At 43.7% G+C, this 8,802-nt stretch overlaps 1 pseudogene; it reads left to right on the top strand.

Annotated features, from left to right (window-relative positions):
- The first annotated feature begins 1,124 nt into the window (after window positions 1-1,124).
- Window positions 1,125-8,161, top strand: LOC704136 (tripartite motif-containing protein 60-like; annotated as a pseudogene).
- Window positions 8,162-8,802: the final 641 nt, after the last annotated feature.

The following is an 8,802-nucleotide window of genomic DNA, read 5'->3' on the forward strand; positions in this document are numbered from 1 at the left end:
CGCAATTCAAATTATTATTACGTCATGTTTAAAATGCTTGACCGGCTTTCCTTTGCATTTGATAAAAGCAAAAATCCTCAACTTTGCCTAAAGGGCCTTGCAGCATTCATTCTCGCCCATCTCATCAGCCTCACAAAAGCTATTTTCCATCTTTTCTACTTCTTACACCTCCCTACGTTTTAGTGCCAGCCAAATGGCCTCTTTCAGTTCCTCTTGTACCAAGTTTTTAAAAATCATCATCTGTAGAGGCAAGGCCTGGCTATGTTACCCAGGATTGTCCTGAACTCCTGCCCTCAATGATCCTCCCACCTCTGCCTCAGAAGGTGCTTGGATTACAGGTGTGAGCCACCATGCTAAATTCTTTAAAGTTGAGAGGCTCCACATTAGCTCTTCCTTCAGCCTTGAACTCTAACGGTGGAATTGATCCAACGAATGCCTCTTCATCCCTCAAATTCTGCCTGACGTCACTTCCTCAGGTGAACCTGAGTTCATAGGGTGGGGCACAATACCACAGGGCACGCTAGATGTACCCACTCATCCACTGAGATGCAAACTAATCCAAAGGGGAGTTTGTTCCTCTTTCAAGGGTAAAGGATGCTCAAGGACTCCACCCTGTGACCCCAGGCTATGGGAAGCAGTTGACCCTGCAAAGCTCTCCACTCTCTCACCATCTGGGAGGGTGCTGTGCTGGTGAAGCTTTTAAAATCAACTTGCAGACTTACTTGGACCCTCAAGTTTGATCAAAAATGATACGACTTACTTGGACCCTCAAGTTTGATCAAAAATTATAAGAATCTGAAAAGATCTGCCGGGTGCAGTGGCTCATGCCTGTAATCCCAGTACTTTGGGAGGCCGAGGCGGGCGGATCACGAGGTCAGGAGATCGAGACCATCCTGGCTAACACAGTGAAACCCCTTCTCTACTAAAAATGCAAAAAAAATTGGCCTGGCGTGGTGGCGGGCGCCTGTAGTCCCAGCTGCTTGGGAGGCTGAGGCAGGAGAATGGCGTGAACCCGGGAGGCGGAGCTTGCAGTGAGCCGAGATCGCGCCACTGCACTCCAGCCTGGGTGACAGAGCTACACTCGTCTCAAAAAAAAAATCTGAAAAGATAGCCAGGGGAATTAAATGTTAGTTGGGGTCAACTGGGCCCTCATCACAGAGGAGGGCGCCCCCAGCTCTCATAGTCTTCACACGGTCCCTGCACCCCGGGTCACAGAGCATGCGCAGAGCCTTCCCAACCACTTCCGGAGGAACCGCCAATCACCGCGCAGGCTGAGCCCCAGGCAGGAAGCCGCGAACTTGGTGGGATTGGGGTTTGAGTACTTCCTCGCCGGCTAGGTGGCTCCTGTCTATCCTGTGGCCAGGGTTACCGATCTGTGTGCTTCAGGTGAGCTGAGAAAGCCGGAGGAAAGGCCCAGAAGGGTCTCGACAGGAGGCTTAACTGGGCAGGGGCTTCCTGAACATTCTCTGTGCCCAGACCTCCGAGTCGCTGCCTGCCCACGACTGGATCTCCTTATTCTCTGGCGAGGCTTTTGTGAGAAATTCAAGATTGTAGCGTTAGAATGGGGGTGGTGGGCCTGCATCAATCAAGCTTTCAATGTTACGATCCAAGTTAGGGTTTATGAAGTGGCCATGTTTCTTCAAAGAGTTAATGTACGTGTTTGGGAGTGGGGTTTCGGGAGTTAAGGGAGTGAAGTGGTAGCTGCCAGTTGAGAACCCACCAGCCTACATCGCCTGCACCCTTGACCTATGTAAGCATCCGTTAATCCTCACAAGGGTCTTACAGGTACGAATTATTACTTCTACTTTGTAGATGAGGCGCATTAGGTGCAGGCATGTTAACAATCAGCCAGTATGATGACGGTTGAAACTGAGAGCTTGGAATCTACCACAGGTTTTATTTATTCCTTAAACAAGCTAGAGACATATTCCCACCAATAAGCTTGCTGCCTGATGAGGGATTTTTACACGTTAGGTAAAGAATTGCAGAGTAGCTGTAAAATCACATTATAACGGTGATATATGACATGATGGGGAGCTAGGCAAAAAACTCGAACTAGATCTTAATGGATCTTTTTGCTTTGTTTTCCTTAAAGCGTAGGTTCACAAAGTACAGTTCGCAGGCCAGCGTCATCATCTGGGAACTTAGGAAAAAAACAGCCCTACTGAATCAGAAGCTGGAGATGTGGCCCAAGCAATCTTATACCAAGACCTCCACGTTATTATAATGCAAGGTAAGATTTGAGAACTGCCTCCATAAAGTAATAAAAGACCAGTGGAATGTTTTCACTTGGAAGATGAAAGGATTCTATTTGTATTTGAGAAGATCAATTTAGCTACAGACTTAAGAAATTGGAGGCACCATTGTGTATCTAGGAGAGAGACATAGTGGTTTAAACGAGCGTGGTGACCATGCCTGCAGAGCTGTTGTGTTCACTTAATGTCCTGATTTTAAATAGTAGAGAAGACTGACTTGTGTGTATGCTTGGGGAAAGGAGGGCACAATGATACCTGGAGTGAATACCTGTCGTGTCCTTTGCCCCGTGCTAGAGTCCTTTTTTATACATGTTTTCTTAAAAATATATTTTTTCTTCTGATTTGACAATTTTTTGTAATGATGCTCTGCAGTTTACTAACTGTTGACATTGGGCAAGATTCTTAAAATTTCTTCAGCCTCAGTTTTTTCCAGTCTCTGAGTGTTTCACACGTCCGTGTGAAGAGATCACCAAACAGGCTTTGTGTGAGCAACATGGCTGTTTATTTCACCTAGGTGCAGGTGGGCTGAGTCCGAAAAAGGAGTCAGCAAAGGTAATGGGATTATCATGAGTTCTTATAGGTTTTGGTATAGGCGGTGGAGTTAAGAGCAATGTTCTGGGGGAGGGGGTGGATCTCACAAAGTACATTCTCAAGGGTGGGGAGAATTACAAAGAAACTTCTCAAGGGTGGGGGAGATTATAAAGAACATTGATCAGTTAGGGTAGGGTAGAAACAAATCACAATGGTGGAATGTCATCAGTTAAGCACTATTTTCACTTCTGTGGCTCTTCGGTTGCTTCAGGCCATGTGGATGTATACGTGCAGGTTACTGGGGATATGATGGCTTAGGTTGGGCTCAGAGGCCTGACACTGAACACCCTATGCAACCTCACCCCTATTCCCATGCACTTTCTGTCTTTCTTGCTCTGCTCAAAAGTACCCATTTGAAAGTATTTAGCAGGCCAGGTGCGGTGGCTCAGACCTGTAATCCCAGCACTTTGGGAGGCCGAGGTGGGTAGATCACCTGAGGCCAGGAGTTCAAGACTAGCCTGGCCAACATGGCGAAACCTTTCCACCTCTACTAGAAATACAAAACTTAGCCAGGTGTAGTGGCACATGCCTGTAATCCCAGCTACTCGGGAGGCTGAGGCAGGAGAATCACTTGAATCCAGGAGGTGGAGGTTACAGTGAGGCAAGATCGTGGCACTACCCCTCAGCCTGGAAGACAGAGTGGGACTCCGTGTGGGGAAAAAAAAAAGTGTTAGGAATTGGGAGTTACCATATCCTCGCTTAGTGTGGGATGGTGGGAAGAGCGGTTTATAAGAGACAGTATTCTTTATTTTCTTTCTTTCTCCTCTCTTTTATTCTTTTAAAAGAATTTTTATTCTTTTCCTTTCCTTTCCTTTTTCCTTTTTTTTTTTTTTTCCTTTCCTTTCCCCTTTCTTTCCCCTTCCCCTTCCCCTTCCCTTTCGTTGAGATGAGATTTTGCCATTTTGCTCAGACTGGCCTCGAACTCCTGGGCTCAAGGGATCTGCCCACCTTGCCTCCCAAAGTTTTGGGATGACAATTGTGAGCCACCATGCCCGGTCATTGTCCTTATTTTCTGTAGTTCTGTGTTCAAATTTTTCACAAGTTAAATGTACTCTAATCCTTGGATATACACAGGGTATTGGTTCCAGGGCACCCTGAAGATACCAAAATCCATGAATGCTCAAGACCAATGGATGCAGATTCTGCATCCCAGGAATACTGTATTTTCAATTGTATTCACAGTCAATTGTGTTAGTGGATACTGAACTTGCTGATACAGAGGGCTGACTATTTAAAGTAAAGGATATATTTTAAAATCCTGAAATTTCTGTCTTACTCCAGAATTAGTATAGGAAAATTTTTGAAGCACACCACTACTACAGTGAACCTGTTGGAAGTTACTGCCTTTATCAATCATTTGAAGATTAGCAACCTTATAAGACATAACAACTTTTAGGTTAAATATTAATGTGCTTTGGGTTTTTTTTTTTAAACAGAATCTTGCTCTGTTGCCCAGGCTGGAGTGCAGTGACATGATCTCAGCCCACTGCAACCTGCACGTCCTGGGTTCAAGTGATTCTCCTGTCTCAGACTTCCAAGTACCTGGGATTACAGGTGTACGCCACCACACCCATACCCAGCTAATTTTTGTATTTTCAGTAGAAACAGGGTTTTACCATGAGGCCAGGCTGGTCTCGAACTCCTGACCTCAAGTGATCTGCTGCCTTGTCCTCCAAAAGTGCTGGGCTTACAGGTGTGAGCCAACATGCCTGGCCAAATGTGCTTTATATGCAAGTAAATATACATATCTCTATATATATATGTATTTCATGTAATAAAATATAACATGGGATAATAGAATTATATGGATTCACCTAAATTTGTATGTGCTCTTGAGATTTTCTGAGATTGTCTTATAATACTTTTTATTTATTTTTATTTTTGAGACAGTTTTACTCTTGTCATCCAGGCTGGAGTGCAATGGCATGATTGCACTCAGCTCACTGCAACCTCCGCCTCCCAGGTTGAAGTGATTCTCCTGCCTCAGCCTCCTGAGTAGCTGGGATTACAGTCACCTGCCCCCATGCCCAGCTGATTTTTGTATTTTTAGTAGAGACAGGGTTTCACCATGTTGTCCAGGCTAGTCTTGAACTCCTGACCTCAGGTGATCCACCTGCCTGGGCCTCCCAAAGTGCTGGGATTACCGGTGTGAGCCACCGTGCCCAGCCTATAATATTTTTTACTGTATATGTGTTAAATGCCAAGTACTGTGGCAGGTGTCTTAATTTATTCATTTATGCTTAAAACGTAATATAGTATTTTTTCCTACTTTCTGAGAAGTGAAACTCAGAGAAATTAACTTGACCAAGTACATGTAACTAGTTAAGTGTTACCATTGGATGAATACCCAATTCTGTTAGGTATTGCTATCTGTCAATTTGTATTTTTTCTTTTTTCACCGTTGTAGTGTTGGATCAATAAGCCCATTTTAACCCGTTAAAATATTTGGGATATGTTGGCCAGGCACGGTGGCTCACACCTGTGATCCCAGCACTTTGGGAGGCCAAGGTGGGTGGATCACCAGAGATCAGGAGTTTGAGACCAGCCTGACCAACATGGTGAAACCCCATCTCTACTAAATAGAAAAATTAGCCAGGCACGGTGGTGCATGCCTGTAATCCCAGCTACTTGGGAGCCTGAGGCAGGAGAATCACTTGAACCTGGGAGGCAGAGGCTACACTGTGCCAAGATTGCGCCATTGTACTCCAGCCTGGGTGACAAGAGTGAAAAACTCCAGCTAAAAAAAAAAAAAAAAAAAATTGGGGTAAGTTATTAAATATGAACAACTGAACATATCAAATATGAAAAATGTAAGGTGATTTGATATATAGAGAGATGCATAGGATGATGTGGGAGTGTAAAGAAGGAGCAATACAACTTAGTAATTGAGTATCATGCCAGTGGTTATGCCAATTAGCATAATGTTGGATAAGCGTGTTCAAATTCTTGTAGACTCTGCTTTTACAGCTCTAATTGAGGATAATAGCTCCTAACTTATGGAGTTGTTCTGATGGTTTAGTTGTTGAACAATTTATGGAGTTGTTCTGATGGTTTAGTTGTTCTGATGGTTTAGTTGAACCTGTGACTATGTGGAAGATCCTAGATCCTTAGCATAGTGCCTGACATATAATAAATTATCTTAGAGAACATTTCTCTTGGGCTGAGTCTCTAGAAGGACCAAAACTTAGTCCTAGGAAAGAAGTGAGGGTGGGGTAATCTATGCAGCAAGTAGTTTGTGAAGAGGGAAAGCGTGGCACCTAGGTTGGTTGGTTGGATGATTTTGGCCCAGTACTTTAGGGGACTGTAGCCAGATGAAGATAGTGAAATATGAAGGGCTCTGAATGGTGAGCTAAGGTGAAAAATGTTGTCCTGACTTATGGGGAGTTATGAACAGATTGAGGGCTTAACAAGTTTCCAGAAGCTGCCATTAACATGCCAAGTCAGTAAAACTGAAAGCTGGCCAGATTTCAAGGTCTGGGGAAGATATCCACTTCTTCCCCAGACCTTGTGGGTCATGAGCTCTAGAGAGCTAGGCCTTGCTAAACTAAAAGAATTATCTTACCTACCATCTTTGTTCAAGGCTCAGTGGAATTTGTGGCGGCCCTGGCTGACCTCTGAGCAGAGGCTAGCTGTCCCATCTGTCTGGACTACTTGAAAGACCCAGTGACCATCAGCTGTGGGCATAACTTCTGTCTCTCCTACATCATTATGTCCTGGAAGATCTAGGTGATAGTTTCCCCTGCCCCTTTTGCCACTTTTGCTGTCCAGAAAGGAAATTTGTAAGCAATCCCCAGCTGGGTAGTTTGACTGAACTTGCTAAGCAACTCCAGATAAGAAGCAAGAGGAAGAGGCAGGAAGAGAAGCATGTGTGTAAGAAGCATAATCAGCTTTTGACTTTCTTCTGTCAGAAAGACCTAGAGCTTTTATGTCCAAGGTGCAGTTTCTCCACTGATCACCAGCATCACTGTGTTTGGCCCATAAAGAAGGCTGCCTCGTATCATAGGAAGAAACTGGAGGAATATAATGCACCGTGGAAGGAGAGAGTGGAACTAATTGAAAAAGTCATAACTATGCAAACCAGAAAATCACTGGAACTGAAGAAACAGGTAGAACATAGGGCAGAAGAAGTCAAGTCTGAATTTGAGCAACTTAGGTTGTTTCTGCAAAATCAGCAAGAGACTGTTCTTAGGCAATTACAAGATGAAGAGATGGATATTTTAGCACAACTAAATGAAAGCCTAACAAAATTTTCAGATTATACCTCCTCATTAAAATATCTCCTAAAGGAGATAGAGAGCATACATGTGAAGTCAGAACTGGAATTACTGGCTAATGTTAAGGATATCTATCACAGATATAAAAATTTAAAATTCCCTGAACCTTTTTCATTCAAATTAAAAGAATATGGTAGCCGGGCGCGGTGGCTCAAGCCTGTAATCCCAGCACTTTGGGAGGCTGAGACGGGCGGATCACAAGGTCAGGAGATAGAGACCATCCTGGCTAACACGGTGAAACCCCGTCTCTACTAAAAAATACAAAAAACTAGCCGGGTGAGGTGGCGGGCGCCTGTGGTCCCAGCTACTCCGGAGGCTGAGGCAGGAGAATGGCGTAAACCCGGGGGGCGGAGCTTGCAGTGAGCTGAGATCCGGCCACTGCACTCCAGCCTGGGCGACAGAGCCAGACTCAGTCTCAAAAAAAAAAAAAAAAAAAAAAAAAAAGAATATGGTTACCATCTGCCTCCACAATATTCTGGCCTAAACAAAATCATCAAGCGATTTCAAGTAGATGTAATTCTAGATCCTGAAACAGCACATCGTAAACTTATAGTCTCAGAAGATAGAAAAACTGTGCGGTATGGAAATACAACACAAAACTTACCTCGTAACCCAAGAAGATTTTATCTCCTCCCAGCTGTCCTGGGTTCTAAGGGATATAGCTGTGGCAGGCAGTACTGGGAAGTAGAAGTGAAAGACAAGCCTGAATGGATTCTTGGTGTCTGTAATGACTCTCTTCCCAGAAGGAGGAAGAGTCAACCAATTTTAGTACAGGATGGACTATGGGGAATTTGATGATCTAGTCAGAATAATTATATTGTATTGGGCCATAAGGAAATTATTCTGCTGCCCAAAGTAACACCTAGTAAGATTGGCATTTTTTTAGACTATGAAATGAATGACGTTTCCTTTTATAATTTGAATGATAGATCTCTTCTCTATACTTTTAATGATGATTTTACAGGAGCACTTTGGCCTTATTTTTATACTGGAACTGACTCAAGACCTCTTAAAATTTCTACAGTAACAGATTCTGAATGAAGAACTGTTAAAAGACTGTCATTTTGTTTCAACTATTAGACATAACTGAGCCAGTGAATCTAGTTTTGGCCATTCTGTAATTTGTCCAGTTTTCCCCACCAAAAAAACAGAATCGTTTATATCTCAGTTTCAGCAACTTCTAAAAATATGTGATTATAGGACCTACTTTATAATAAATTATGGAGTCGGCCAGGCGTGGTAGCTCAAGGCTGTAATCCCAGCACTTTGAAAGGCCGAGGCACGCAGATCACCTGTGGTTGGGAGTTCAAGACCAGCCTGATCAATATGGAAAAATCCCGTCTCTACTAAAACTACTACATTAGCTGGGCGTGGTAGCGCATGCCTGTAATGCCAGCTACTCGGGAGGCTGAGGCAGGAGAATCACTTGAACCCGGGAGGCGGAGGTTGCAGTGAGCCTAGATTGCACCATTGCACTCTAGCCTGTAGCCTGGGCAACAAGAGCGAAACTCCCTCTCAAGAAAAAAAAAAAAAAATTACGGGGTCAATGACAAACTACCTTAGAAATTCTAAGACAAAATACTTGAAAAATATATTACTGAAGGAATGTATTATATAAGAAAACTATCACTCCTGTAATTGCCAATAGAAGCCCAATAATGTTTTTTCTGTGTTGCCTAAAT

Source organism: Macaca mulatta, chromosome 5 (assembly GCF_049350105.2).
Source record: "Macaca mulatta isolate MMU2019108-1 chromosome 5, T2T-MMU8v2.0, whole genome shotgun sequence".
Lineage (NCBI taxonomy): Eukaryota > Metazoa > Chordata > Mammalia > Primates > Cercopithecidae > Macaca > Macaca mulatta.